This window comes from Littorina saxatilis, linkage group LG11, assembly GCF_037325665.1.
Source record: "Littorina saxatilis isolate snail1 linkage group LG11, US_GU_Lsax_2.0, whole genome shotgun sequence".
NCBI lineage: Eukaryota > Metazoa > Mollusca > Gastropoda > Littorinimorpha > Littorinidae > Littorina > Littorina saxatilis.
The window spans coordinates 23,846,578-23,862,008 of NC_090255.1; the positions used below are offsets into that span (position 1 = coordinate 23,846,578).

Sequence of the window (15,431 nt, forward strand, 5' to 3'; positions counted from 1 at the left end):
TGATAATGATGAAGGGTAAATTACTTTGACGTGTGCTTTTTTTTTTAACCACACTGATAACGAATAATAGAAAGACAGACACACTTAATAACATATCCACAAAAATTGTAACAATAAATTATGTAAGCTGAACAATGCCTGCAACACATTTCAGGCCTCAGAAGGAAGTAATTATGAGATTCAGACAGAGAGAGAAAGCCTAACACGAAACCAGTTGTGACATTTTTTATTTCATTATGTAATATTAAAAACACGACAACAACGTATTTCCTGTACTTAGTTTCGTGCAATTATGGATTGCAAAGTATGTCTAATTGAGTGGCATAAAGAGGCACTGTTGCATGAAAAACCAACTCGGATCTTGACTAGGATCAGGATTTTACATGGACACAACCTAGAATTTAACATCCTGGGGGGAGGGGGGTACTGCGCCTTTCACATCAAGATGTAAAGATCTATTTTAAATAATACTTATTAGAAGGGAACAAAATCAAACAAACTACAACAATCGTTCTGAGGGGAGAGAATTACCTCTTCCGAAGAAATTACCTCCCTTGCTTTTCTTGTCGTGACTTATGTAGAGTAAAGTGAATAGAAAGTGAATCAGTCAGTAACAAAAAAACAAAAAAACATTTCTTACGATCAATGAGGAGTCTTGAAGTATTTGTCAATGTTAATCTTGTATGCATGCATAACAAACAATATATTACGGATTGATAATTAAAGAAAATCGTCTCTTCTACAGGGTTGACCCCCCTAAAAAGGACACCCACAACCATGCAAATTACTTCTGCATCTGTTGAACCAATTATTTTATATGTGGTATTCATTAACTTCAGTTTATGTTCTGCCTTTCCAGTAAGTGGCAATTTTGTAAATTGAATGGTCTGACTTTTGTGTAATTTTAATTTTTTTCTCCAAATTCGGGGGTCGACTAAACAGAACGAGTTTTGACATTGAGCGGTAGCCATTTTTATCTAATTTAAACCCTTCAGGCTTTTACCTTTTTGATTATTTTGAATGTCTGAGTATGTAAAAACATCCCCTTCAACCCCCAGGCTATCGATGACCTGAAGAAAGCATGCAGTTACAGCTAGGTTCAGGGCAATCCTCAGACACGAAAGCGTTGGTGTCATTGGTGATGCAAAAGTTAGATAATTTAACCTACAAATTTGCCACTTTGTGAACTGCACATGCATAAAATCAAGTTTAAGTATGCTGAATATGAAGTTATCCAGTCAATTGGTGTAGAAGTTATAGCATTACTGTCAGTTAACAGTATTTAAAATCCTCTAAAGTAAAATCTGACATATTCGAAAGTTTTGCAAAAACACCCAGACAATTTTTACGATACTCTCCTAAGCTTCTCCACTTCTCAGCCCTGTCTTGGAAATGAATTCGAATAAGGCAGTTAAAATAACTTAATTTGGAGCACCCATCAATCAGAATAAGCATTAACTTTTGACACAGGAAATATCTTCTACCGAAAGCTCTCCTGGTTTTATTCTACATTTTTCCTGCATAATGGTAACAAATTTAATGATAAATCTAAACAACGAAGTGACTGTGGTAAGATGAACAAAGTTAAAAAAAAAAACAAAGGATTACTGTAAATGGTTTACGAATCGAAATCTAAACAAGTTTTAATGATAAGTAAAATGATAAAAAAATAAAATAAAAAAAAGCTAACGTCCTCCCATTTGTCCAAAATTATTCCATGTTTAACATGGGAACAGAGGGATAATTGGTCTAAAGAATTTTTAAAAAGGAGGGTTAGGGTATCCCTAACCCTCTTTTTACTATCTGTATGCAATGCCCGCTATAGGTGAAAGACTTTTGTGGAAGCCATGGAAGAATGCATCGCTGTTGTGCTGGTTCAGCTTGAGGTCCTGTCCTAGCGAATATCCTGCACACACAAAAACACGACTTTTTAAGCCACTTATGTTGCATTCCGTGACATAGCTTTGTTAAAACCGTGTGCCTGATAATAATGACAGATTTTGTTGATATACATTTGTTTTAAGACACCCCATATAATATTGTTTGACAATCTCTTTCAACATAGTTTACGAATCACCAATGTGTATACAAACGCAAATAACCCACAGGTCAATAAATTACTTTCCATGCAGAGAGAGAGAGAGAGAGAGAGAGAGAGAGAGAGAGAGAGAGAGAGAGAGAGAGAGAGAGAGAGAGAGAGAGAGAGAGAGAGAGAGAGAGAGAGAGAGAGACAGAGACAGAGACAGAGAGAGACAGAGAGAGAGAGAGATTAAAACTAGAAAATGTGTGCTATATAAAACAAGGATAATCACTGTCAAATCTTTGCTTGTACCTGCATGGTGTTTACTGCGCTATATATACACAACCTGTTTTATTTCATTTATTTATTTATTTATTTTTTTTTGGGGGGGGGATGTTTTGTGATGAGGGTTTTTTCAAAGCCTTTACTGCTTTAGTCATTGAATCCACCCGACTTCGATTTATTGTTCAGTGATGGGTAATTGTGTGACCAACTATGTAAGTTAGTGATTGTTCTGGCTTCATACAATGACATTGCATTAATTTTATAAGTGTATGTGTGTGTGTTTCAGGCAAAAGCTGATATTACAGTCCTAGTTGTATGCAGTACCTCTGCTTCTTCGTTCAGGAATCAAAGTATACAATCTAAACCGATTATTTTGTTCAATAATGTTCAGCTTACCATCCCGAAGAAGGCAGTAATGTGCCGAGATATTGATTATAGATATTAACGTACCTAACCTGGTTACTGGTGTGTTTTCTTTTTATTTCAATAATGTAAATGTGTGACAACTTGCAGGGTACTTGATGTTCAGAGCAATTTTTCTGGCAAAAGACCTTTTATGGATCAAAGAAAACTTTTGTCATGGTGCACAAGTCAATCAATTTGGTTGATAAATAATTTGTGCTGCATTTTCCCTGGTTCCAAAACGTAGTATGTATTACCACATGTCCTTACCTGTCATTGGCATCACATGATTCTCTGCAAGCAGTCTTTTGTGGAAATACGTCATTTAACACTTGCACTTATAGTAGGTGGCTGTGGAACGGTAGACATGCAACGAACAACAAAAGACAAAGTGTGGAGTACACTCATTTTTCTTAACATACGCTAAGTTTCTTAGAGAATGCTCCAAGTGAAAATCAGGGGTTCCTAGGCCTGATCACAATTAAACAGCTTCTTCTCAGAATCAGGAGGGAAAAAACTGTTATATGGCGAGATGTCGTGACAAGAACAGACAGCAGCAGCAGCAACAACAACATTGCTAAATCGTCGCTTTAACAAAATTTCATGTTTAGCATCGCAGACAAAGCACGGCTACTGATCCGACCAAAGCCACACTTCATGCACGATGGGCACATTGTTATGGCCAGCTTGTTAACGTGCGCATTGTGTATGTTTTACATAGAATTGAATGTGTTTGTCGTTGTGTCTGTCATCTATCCTAGTCGTTTGATTTAGAATAAAGCAAACTTATTACAATGACGATTTTCTTCGGTTTTTGATGAAGGATTGGCATCAAGACTTTTCCTATTTTCCAACTCTGCCACCATACACTGGCCGTTCAGGTCTGCATGTCGACCACATGGTGTGTGATCAGATTTTTCGGACATGTTCACAATGCTTACATGACCACCAAATGGAAAATCAGTTGGTATTTGTTATGTTTTTGTGTTAGCACAATCTTCATACAAGTAAACAGAAACAGTTTTGTTGCAAACAGTGCCTTCATAAGAAAAAATGCTTCTAAGTCAAAATACATACCCCCTTTTTCGTATTGCGTAAAATATACCCATACATTCTGGACATCATATTTTTATTTTTTTTCACAACAATGAAACCAAACTTTGGCATATGTTTTAGCAATATATTCACAATAAAACCTATGAGTTTGAAGGCTGCATCTTGTTTTGTTTATTTTTGAGAATTGTTTTGCAAACCCATGCAAATGGCCAGTTTCTGGGGAGAGACTGGGGAGATAATGGCCAGTATAGAAAGAGTTAATAAGTAAACTAATGTCAGAAGTAGGTATTTACCTTGTTTGCCTTCGCGTTCTTGATAGCCCGCTGCAGCATTTGTATCACTTCCCTTGACATTCAAAACGCCAATGTATTTCTGAAAGGAAAATAAAGATATTGACCGAAACATCACACAAGTGGTATATCATGCTAGGTTTTGTTTACAGTGCCTGTTCTACGACCACATCTGATTGTAATTTAAATAAAGAAAAACTGTATCCATTTATTACTTCTCTATTTGTGTGTGTTTGTGTGTGTGCAGGGGCGGATCACATCATTTTTAAGGGGGAGTTTCCAAATTTCTTTTAGGGACAATTTGACGACGCGAAGCGTTTAGTTGAAGACGCGAAGCGTTCAACCTCCTTGGGGGGGGGGGGGGGGGGGGGGGTCCGACAAATGTTGATAAAAACAAGGAAAATGGATCAATCTGAGCCAAGAAACATCCCCTAATACACCTTCCAAAAAAGTAAATATATTAAGAAGAAAAATTTGAATCACAACAAGGACAATTGATCGATCTGGCGCAACCTGAGCAAACTAATTAGCCAACTTCTTTCCAAAATCGTCACTTAGAATACAAAGGCCGGGTCCTAAGTGGTCCGGAAACCCCGGAACCCCCCTCCGGATCCGCCCAGTGTGTGTGTGTGTGTGTGTGTGTGTGACCGATGACCTTCTCTAAATTCTAATCGTTGCGTTTGCATGGTAATAAAGTTTTAATACTGGATATGCCCATGAAAAAATATCATTTCTTGTTCATGTCATTGTGTGTGTGTGGCCAGGACCGTGACTTCTGTTTGCCTCGACGTCTTCAGAAAAGACACAAAATGCCAGCAGGCGTATGTTCTTGGAGCACTCAGTATGCCGTCATCTGCAAACAAATAAATACAAATTATTCAATTGTGTAAATAAAGAACAATCATTTTAATATTACAACAAAAAATTCATATAACTGTAGTCTTCACCAGAGACATCCACTACACTATCTTTAAATAACACTGCCGTAAAAAATTGAAATACTATAAAACTTACCCCCACTCAGATCTATTTGGGATTATTCAAGTTTCAACCATGTAACGATGCCGGTTTGGACAGATCTGCTAGTTTGCCGCTGAAACTGAAATCAAAAGCGATCTTCAGATCTATTTCTAATCTTGTATTTGTGATTAATATAAAATACTGATCTTCCCAATAGAAGCTGATGTGTATACACATGACCAGGACAAGGTATTTTGTTACAGGGCATTTACGCAGACGTCGCAGTTCAAAATATCGTTTTAGATCTGATTTTGTACAGCAGCCTGTGTGATTCAGAATCGTCTGCCCTTTTTCGGTTTAACATTTTATGGACGATTCCTATGAGACTGCTCAATCATAACTGATGACAAATTCAGAAACAGATGATGGTTTCAAGTAGGCTACAGTAATGATTCGTTAAAAATGTCAAGCCACTCGTCGATCATTCACACTCAAAGAACCCAAGCCAAATCTGCTCTGGTTCCGAGCAGCTTTTTCCAACTGTTACGCATCTGCCGCGAAAAGATAGACCACAAACAAGCGGCACTGTACCATGCTTTCGTTTATGTTGCTAAACAGATTAAATGTGCATTGTAAATGTGCTTACAGCAAAGAAATGCATCCTTACTTACCACAAAAATACTGGTACCACATTCATCGCACTTGTGTCTTCTTACCAAAACCTATCGATATGTTTGTTTACGATATATTGGTAATTACTAACCGTTAGCTATTTTTCAAAAATCTGAAATGACTTTTAAGAATCAAAGAAAGATTCGCTAAAACGGTTGACTTCAGAAAATAAGCAATATTTTTCTGAACCATGAAATAAAAATCGAAAACTCCGTTTGATCTTTTATTTTGGTAGATTGATGACAACAGCCGGAACTGAAAGTACCAGAACCAAAAATTAAGGGCATTAATCAGGTAAACTAAGAAGATTGTCGTTCCTGGCGCGCACTTCACATGTCCGTCAAACAGTGTCCGAGTGAGAGAAATTTTTTTTTTTTTTTTCGCAGTTCGACAGTATATGAGGCCCTTCTTCACATCAAAGTGTAAAGGTTGCTGAACGATGTTTTTCCTTTTTGCTTGTTTAGTTACACTTTAAGCATGCTTGATCGTGCGGTGAATGAAGCGGAACATGCACCCGGAACTGAGGTGTACCTAGAAAGTTCATCCGGATCACACGCACTTGTCTAGACTATGGTGCGTAACATAATTCTGGAGACAAAAAGTAGACAGGCGCTCGGACCACAGCGATAAAGATATCTTTATTTATCATTTCCTCATATATTAAGTTACTAGATGAATACCCGCTTCGCCGGGTAGCCGGCAAGAAGTACTTAGAGCCGTACGCCGGCTTCGCCGGGTCCGAACAATGGACCCGCCAAGCTTAGGTCCCTCCCAGATTCGTGGAATGGGAACAGCACGAAAATGATTCAATGGCCATAATGCCATTCCTGACCATATCGAGTCCCAACCTTGTCGACGAATGTAACCGTGTTAATCACCTTTGGAGGCGAACTCCACTCAAACAGGATTGAGCAATTTAGAGCTAATCTCTAACTTCTAAGCCCTTTTGAACTGTTATGGCTTCTCAAAGGAAGGCCAGTACATACAAATACACAAAAGCCGCCAGACCACATCACAAACAGAACTGAACAATCCACAGGTGTTGCCCACATAGAGAGACACACACACACACAAACACAGAGAAGCCGTATATATAGAGAGATAGATGACAGTGTATTTTTCGCGTGGCTATAAATTGATTCGACCTTTGCACTTTTACAGTGAGGATAATTTATGGGTCCAATTTACGTTCTGGACACTGCGGTGACCTTCTAAAAATAGTAACAGAACGCCGGGAATATCCGAAGATGCCCCCTCATACTATAGTGCACCATACGAAGGAAGGGAGGTAAACGTTGAAAACATGGAGAAGATAAGGAAGAGTTATGGTAGTTGATCCCAACAAAAACAAAAAAAAATCGGTTTGCGCTGCGCGCTGAGAGCACGTATTGAAATATCTCATCGACCAGATTTTGTGCGGGGTGTATCTGAATATGGACACCAAATTTGAAGCAGATCCATCGAGAACTTTGGCCGTGCATGGCGATTACACACATACACACACAGGCACAGACAGACAGACACAAGTCGTATATATATATAGATGTTCTAAATAATTTTTGGAGAAAGACCAGAGCACAGACGTCCCTAAAGCCACTCGCATAACACTTCCAATGCACACCTCAGACACATCTCACTAACACACGCTGTTTTCATCTTCTATTCAATATACATTCCAAACACTTCAATGTTGATGTTTCTGTCGCGGAATTCATTTCAGCGACTATTGTTTTGATAGAGCAAAAGCTCTAACAACAGCAAAATCATAACAATGAATTATATCGTTGTGGCTCGGACGTAGCGCAGTCGACAGCGCGCTGAATTTAGAAATCAATAGTACTAGTCAGGGCCTAGCATTGGAAACACTCTTGAACTTTAGCGTGTTAAATTCATAGCTCAGAATCCAGTGACATTCTTTACTTATTTTTGATACAAGTCCATGTAAGCAAGTCAAAGAACATTTGTCGTGAAATTAATTGACGGATTGAGCTCCAAACTTAAGCATAATTAATTAACTTGGTTGTTCAATCGACGAAAATGCACCGAAAATGGCGTACGTTGTCAACCATGGGACATCATATTTACATAAATGAGTTGTCCGATCATACAGATAATTTCTTCTTTGACCCATGTTATGATGTAAACAAAATGCATTCGTACAATTCATCGGAGTTCATTCCGTAACTTCAAAGGGATCTAAAATGACTTGTTATGATTACAAGTGCAGGTTCTACAAATTTGGAGACTTAAATGCCTCTGAATTCTGAGCTATGAATTCAACAGGCTAAAGTTCAAGAGTACCGATGTTACTGTTCATAGAGCATGCACATGCATTGAAACTGTTATAAAATATCACCATTTTTTGGTATGGCATGATGTAGGCCTACAGTAATTGAAAAACACTTAGAGTAAGTGAAACCCGCCCCCCTCCCGAATCCCCTGCACAAGTGTCAAGTTTCTGTCTCAGCTGAGGCACTGACAGCTGTGCAGACATCTCGATTTGAAGAGCACAAGTCGACACTCTCGGGAGGGGGAGGTTGGGTCTATCACAGAACTTTATTTCGATTGTTTTTGAAAAACCCCTATGGTAGAAGATTTTGGACTCCCGTCAGGAATCCAAGCAGCTGGCCAAGGGTCACTTCGGTTTCTCCGTCTGTGTCAAATAAAGAAACAAGTCGCGTATTAAGGCGAAATAACAACATTTAGTCAAGCTGTCGAACACACATAATTAAACTGAACGCACTGCATTTTTTCACCAAGACCGCATATACTCGTAGTTTCGTCAGTCCACCGCTCGTGGCAAAGGCAGTGAAATCGACAAGCCAGAATAGTGCGGTAATGGTCGCGCTGAACAGGATAACACGCTTTTCTGTATCTCTATTCTTTTTAGCGTACTGAGTTTGTTTTTAATCCAAACATATCATATCTGTATGTTTTTGGAATAAGATGAAATTGTTTCTAAATCGATTTTGGACAATTAATTTTTATCAATTTCTATATTTTTAATTTTCAGAGCTTGTTTGTAATCCAAATATAACATATGTATATGTTTTTGGAATCAAAAAATGACGAAGAATAAGATGAAATTGTTTTTGGATCGTTTCAAAAAAAATAAAAAAATTGATGACAAGTTTTCGATATTTAATTACCAAATTCAATAATTGTTTTTTAAGCCACCTAGCTGAAATGCAATACCAAAGTCCGCCCTTCGTCGAAAATTGCTTTGCCAAAATTAATCAATTTGATTGAAAAATGAGGGTGTGACAGTGCCGCCTCAACTTTTACAAAAAGCCGGATATGACATCATCAAAGACATTTATCGAAAAAATGAAACAAACATCCGGGGATATCATTCCCAGGAACTCTCATGTCATATTTCATACAGATCGGTCCAGTAGTTTACTCTGAATCGCTCTACACACACACAAACACGTATACATACACCACGACCCTCGTCTCGATTCCCCCCTCTACGTTAAAACATTTAGTCAAAACTTGACTAAATGTAAAAAGAGATATATGCAAGATATAATCATAATTTGAGTTTGTCTGGTTTTCTTTGTTACCTGACCTTGATATCATATCTACTGGTTTCCATGTTAGCATGGCAAACCATGTTTTTTAATAGATCTATAATTTGTTGAAGTTTTCACTTATACTTTTTGATGATGGGTGTTTTAATTTGTGTCGACTAATCTTGAATTTTTAATCACCCGCGATACTTTCGTGGAAAAATAATCAATCAGGGACGGCCAAATCTCAAAATGTTAAATCGCCAGCTGGGCGAGTAACTTCACTAGCCAGACCCAACACGTTGCTGGCCCGGTACATAACACAGTTTGATCTGCAGTGTTTATATGCTTTAAAAAATTAAAACCCGATATTACAACCAAAATGGTCGAATTTGACAAGAATTTGCATTGGACAGCCAGGCAAGTTGCCAGGCGGTTTCTACTAGCCTGGCGGATATCTTTTACTCGCCCCTGGCGACCGGGCGGATGATTTGGCCATCCCTCGGAATGTGTATTTTGTTTATCCTTCAAAGGCTTCATACTGTACTTGCGTGTCTACTGTCCAATAGTCGCTTTGTGGAAGCGCTCAGATTGTCACATTTACATACCTTGGCATTCGTAGAGAAATGTCTCGAATTCCTCGAACAACACTTCCGCATTTCTGCGAAGGTTTGAGCCACGCTCAAGGTCGTCGAAATTTGGCTCGATGATGGTTATAAATAATATCCTGTGCCGTCAGCACCTTTGCGGGTGTAAAATCCACCAGTTGACAGTTCTGCACAAAGGTTTGAACCACAAAATCAAAATAAGTAACCAAAGAATTATAAATATAAATATCACTAAAAATATTGAAAACAACATTTGCTACAGTTACAATGCCAAATTGCTAAAATTGATGGACTAGCACCTCCCGTAAGTACTGGAGATGTTATTTCGGCGTACAATGCTAGGCCCTGACTAGTTCGTCGCTATGGACGTGGATTCGAATCGGAGTCAACTTTGTGCATTAGATCTACGTTCTTCGGTGTTCGAACACCCTTGTGTACACACATGGGCACGATACAGATTCCAAACTAACAGCGAAAATTTCAGGGTTTGGAAAACACGAAGAGACGCATGCAGTATCTGGTGTCTTAACCTTTGCCGTGCTTCCTGGGTTCACCTGTACCCAGAGACACACTAAAATCATTGTAACTCTGGAACCATTAAAGGTATCGTTTTGAAATTTTAAGTATCTCTCACACACCTAATTTGCTCTCTGTCTGCAAATTTTTAGTGTGTACATGACAAAACATCAGAATTAATTGATTATGATAATTTACATAAACACTACCGATGGCGCGGGTTCACACATACCCATACTTTTAAAGAGTAGTAGTGATTGTAACTATCCCTCTGCCGACGGCGCGGGTTCTGCTACACCCATAATTACCAAAGCGGCGGAACAGTGTCTGTCTGCCTGTTTGTCTCCAAGAGACTGTCTGTCTCTCTGTTTGTCTGTCCGTATCTCTCTGTCTGTATGTCTGTTGTCAGTTGCTCTGTCTGTCTGTCTATCCGTCTATCTGACTGTCTGTCTATCTGACTGTCTCTGTCTGTCTCTCTCTGTCTCTCTCTCTCTCTCTTAGTCTCTCTCTCTCTCTCTCTTAGTCTCTCTCTCTGTCTCTCTTTCTTAGTCTCTCTCTCTCTCTTTCTTAGTCTCTCTCTCTCTCTCTTAGTCTCTCTCTCTCTTAGTCTCTCTCTCTCTTTCTTAGTCTCTCGCTCTCTCTCTTTCTTAGTCTCTCTCTCTCTTTCTTAGTCTCTCTCTCTCTCTTTCTTAGTCTCTCTCTCTCTCTTTCTTAGTCTCTCTCTCTCTCTTTCTTAGTCTCTCTCTCTCTTAGTCTCTCTCTCTTTCTTAGTCTCTCTTTCTCTCTCTCTTTCTTAGTCTCTCTCTCTTTCTTAGTCTCTCTCTTTTAGTCTCTCTCTCTCTCTTAGTCTCTCTCTCTCTTTCTTAGTCTCTCTCTCTCTCTCTAGCTCTTTCTTAGTCTCTCTCTCTCTCTTTCTTAGTCTCTCTCTTTCTTAGTCTCTCTCTCTCTTTCTTAGTCTCTCTCTCTCTTTCTTAGTCTCTCTCTCTCTCTTTCTTAGTCTCTCTCTCTCTTTCTTAGTCTCTCTCTCTTTCTTAGTCTCTCTCTCTCTTTCTTAGTCTCTCTCTCTCTCTCTTTCTTAGTCTCTCTTTCTTAGTCTCTCTCTTTCTCTCTTAGTCTCTCTCTCTTAGTCTCTCTCTCTCTCTTTCTTAGTCTCTCTCTCTCTTTCTTAGTCTCTCTCTCTTTCTTAGTCTCTCTCTCTCTCTTTCTTTGTCTCTCTCTCTCTTTCTTAGTCTCTCTCTCTTTCTTAGTCTCCCTCTCTCTCTTTCTTAGTCTCTCTCTCTTTCTTAGTCTCTCTCTCTCTCTCTTTCTTAGTCTCTCTCTCTCTTTCTTAGTCTCTCTCTCTCTTTCTTAGTCTCTCTCTCTCTTTCTTAGTCTCTCTCTCTTTCTTAGTCTCTCTCTCTTTCTTAGTCTCTCTCTCTCTTTCTTAGTCTCTCTCTCTTTATTTGTCTCTCTCTCTATCTTTCTTAGTCTCTCTCTCTCTTTCTTAGTCTCTCTCTCTCTCTCTTTCTTAGTCTCTCTCTCTTTCTTAGTCTCTCTCTCTTTTTTAGTCTCTCTCTCTCTCTTTCTTAGTCTCTCTCTCTCTCTTTCTTAGTCTCTCTCTCTTTCTTAGTCTCTCTCTCTCTCTCTTTCTTAGTCTCTCTCTCTCTTTCTTAGTCTCTCTCTCTCTCTTTCTTAGTCTCTCTCTCTCTTTCTTAGTCTCTCTCTCTCGTTCTTAGTCTCTCTCTCTCTCTCTCTTTCTTAGTCTCTCTCTCTCTCTCTTTCTTAGTCTCTCTCAGTCTCTCCCTCCCCTCTCCCTCCCCCTCTCCCTCCCCTGCAAGAGGTCGGTGAAGGGAGAAACTCGATGCACCCACTGAAGTAGCGCTGTGGGTTTCCCTGAACCCACCCCGTCGTTAGAGAAATAAACGGTAAAAACCCTCTTTCAAATGTATGGGTTCAGACAAACCCGCATCGTCGGGAGTGTGTAGTCAAAAGCGGCATCCGGCAAAGGTTAATGTGGTGGAGCGCATGCGGGTGTTGGCAATTTGAAGAAGCGAGAGAGGGAGAGAATACGCAAACAATAAAAGTTCGATGAATGCATTGAATAATGTTCTCTGTCCTCTTTTATTGCATAACACTCACGCACACAATCACCAAGCATTTAAAATAAAAGTTAAAAATAGGTTCGTCAGACTAATGCTACTTTTCCAATAAACACTTTCAACACTTAGTCTGAAAAAGGTGGAAACACATACTCCGCACTCAAATCAAAAGTAGCTTGAGGCAAATCTCTACTACGAAAAAGTTCTGTTGCCACAACACTATAAAGTCACTAGTGTGTGCTCTACCAACACACAACACGCTCTAGAAAAACCCACGGTAATGAACACAATAATAAACACGATAATAAACACTACCTGGAAGAAAAACACGCTAATAAACACGGTAATAAACACGCTATCCCACCAAGAGTCCGCTCGGCTGGGGAAACAAAAAGTAAAAGCAAAGTCAGTAATTACCGAAACGCCAATTCATATCAAAATATCATCTCACACAGTCATCAACACCACAATTACAATCATTCAAGTTCCAGTATTAAAATACATCATGCATGTTTGGTTTTCTCAATCTTATCATTGGCCTTCCCTTCTGTTGTTAGTTACACATCATTTTATTACAGCTGTCAATTTCCAGACAAACAATAGTTTTTACCACAACAGGCCATTTAGCCAAATCCAATATTGGTCCGAGAGGGGACCAACTTCCTGTGCTTGCTGAGATCTAATTCCAACACATTTACATGAAGAAAGAAAAATCAAATCATTGTGCCAATTCCAAAGAAAGTGTACCGATAACAAAAGGTCTATTCTCACCTGGTCTACATCATCTCTGTACACGAAACACTCCCTGGTTCACAACAGCATTCAAAATCCAGGACATCAGCCATCACACACTCCATCACTGGATCAGTCCAGTTGGTACACACCAACATTACACAGACAGTTTCACTTCCCAAATGCACAAAATCCACAATGCATAATTCAATCAAATTCCGGCAAAGCTTGACATGCTTTTCTCTGCCAGTAGCAGGTCACAAGTGCGCGTTTGTTTCAACGTTGGGCGAGTTCATTACAACTTTTACTCATTTTAGTCGGGAAAAGGGGAAGGGGGGAGAAGGCCCTATTATGACGCTGCTTGATTATGCGTCACCAATCCAAACATTATTTTATCAATACGATCTAAACTAATTTAACTTATTAAAAACAAAACTAAACATTCCCCATTCAGGAATATTCAAACAAATGCATAGTCTGTGTGTTTTCATTCAAATCGAACACGCAGACGTAACCAATAGACACAAGCTGACACCCCTGTCTATGAAATGACGAAACCCTGAAACCTACGTCATACCTATGATAACAGCCTATGACGTAATACAGGCGCTAGAAATAATAATTCTGTTGACACAGTCACACAATGTCAATACAGATTTCTCTCACTCACCACATAAATTTGAGATCAGTGTTCGCGAGACGAAAATGATTGCAGATTGGCCGACTTCGACAGTGATCTCCGTTCTGTTCTTCACAGTTATGATAAAGACATCGTTCTAAGGTCAAAACAAGTCGACATTTTGGGACTGCTGCCGGAAGGAGACCGTAACAGGTTACAGAAAAAATCGTCTGCTCCAGTGAGCGCGGAAACCAAACGGTTGATTATCACGTGACACTTTTGCCATATATTTAAAGTTGTTTGCACAGTAAATACAGCCGCGAAAAATAGCTCGCTTGAAACTGTCTTATATATATATCAATTCCTTTGAAACTTAAAAATTACAAAACACCATGAAAAATCATTATCGACGATCGCGAATCTGCTTATATCAATAATACATTACAAAAAGCTCTAAATATGTTAAAAAAAAATCGGTTTCCTTGCATGCCAGACAAGGAAACTCAAGGCATCCTGTCAGGGAGAGAATGAGCCGAACTCATTTTGACTGAGTTCAGGATGGGCGTGTCGAAGAAGACAGCCGCAGAGTCAAAATATCACGCCATGTCCTCAGCGTATTAGCAATACCTGTCACGATATCGACCAACAGGTCAAACCAGGACACACACTACGGCCAGTGTTAAGCCGACAACATACTAACACAAGAAAAATGTTCATTCAAAATGAACAGCGTCGATGCAATGTCCACCAAAGATTTATTTTGGGAAGTGTTAAAGGTTAGGGTCAAAAGTTAATGAATTGCATGTTGTGCTGGATATATAAATTGTTTATTTCAGTCAATGCTTGATTCATAAGTACATTTTTCAGCATGGTGCATCTACAGGAGGGTGCTCCAACAATGATGCATAGTGCCAACATTTAGCGCAAACTTTTCACAACAGTGCATTATTACCACAAAGCGCATACAGCGATTATATAGTAGCAAGTTGCACTAAACATTTGAACAAAATGCATTTTGTTCAAATGTTAACAGCACAGCACCAAGTTTTGCATAAGTGCACAACAGCACTGACCATTTCACAAAAGTGCATTACAGCTGTGACAATTTTACAAAAGTGCATTGACCATTTCAGGCAGATGGCTAACATGCAGATTTCGCTTTTGTCTGTCTTTCTTTGAAAAGTAGGCATGTTCAAGATCGATGAAGTCATGAGCAATTGGGTTAGATGACAGAAAAGATTCAAAAACGTCAGATTCAGTTAGATGACAGAAAAGATTCAAAAACGTCAGATTCAGTGTTTTGGGCACTGTTGAACAGGAACATTCTCTCCTGTTCAACAAATGTGGGTTCAATTCAAAAGCAACATTGTCACAGATAGGCTAGTGTTACATTTCTGTAAAGTTTCAAAAACATCTTCCATGTTTTGGTTACTGTTGAACAGAGGCATATTTTCCTGTTCAAAAAAGTCTGACACAAATTGTCGTAGTTGTGGGTTAAGGTTCGATCTATACTGTCCTTCAAACGAGTCGTAGAACCGTCATTGTCACAGATAGTGTTACATTCAAACGAGTCGTAGAAGTAGTAGTACATTTGCGTTTGGTTGTTTTTTCTTTTAGATTCCTGTCACTCATACTAGCAGTATTGATTGAGGTACATAAATCTGTTGATGTACAGGGATGA

General features: G+C 39.1%; 1 long non-coding RNA gene across 1 annotated transcript; it reads right to left on the bottom strand.

Moving 5' to 3' along the window:
* Positions 1 to 211: 211 nt before the first annotated feature.
* On the bottom strand, positions 212 to 6,313 carry LOC138980061 (uncharacterized). Its single transcript, XR_011460227.1, has 3 exons — positions 5,068 to 6,313; positions 4,057 to 4,906; positions 212 to 1,906 (listed from the first exon to the last, which is right to left on the bottom strand). It is a non-coding gene; the product is annotated as an uncharacterized lncRNA (long non-coding RNA).
* Between the last annotated feature and the right edge of the window lie 9,118 nt (positions 6,314 to 15,431).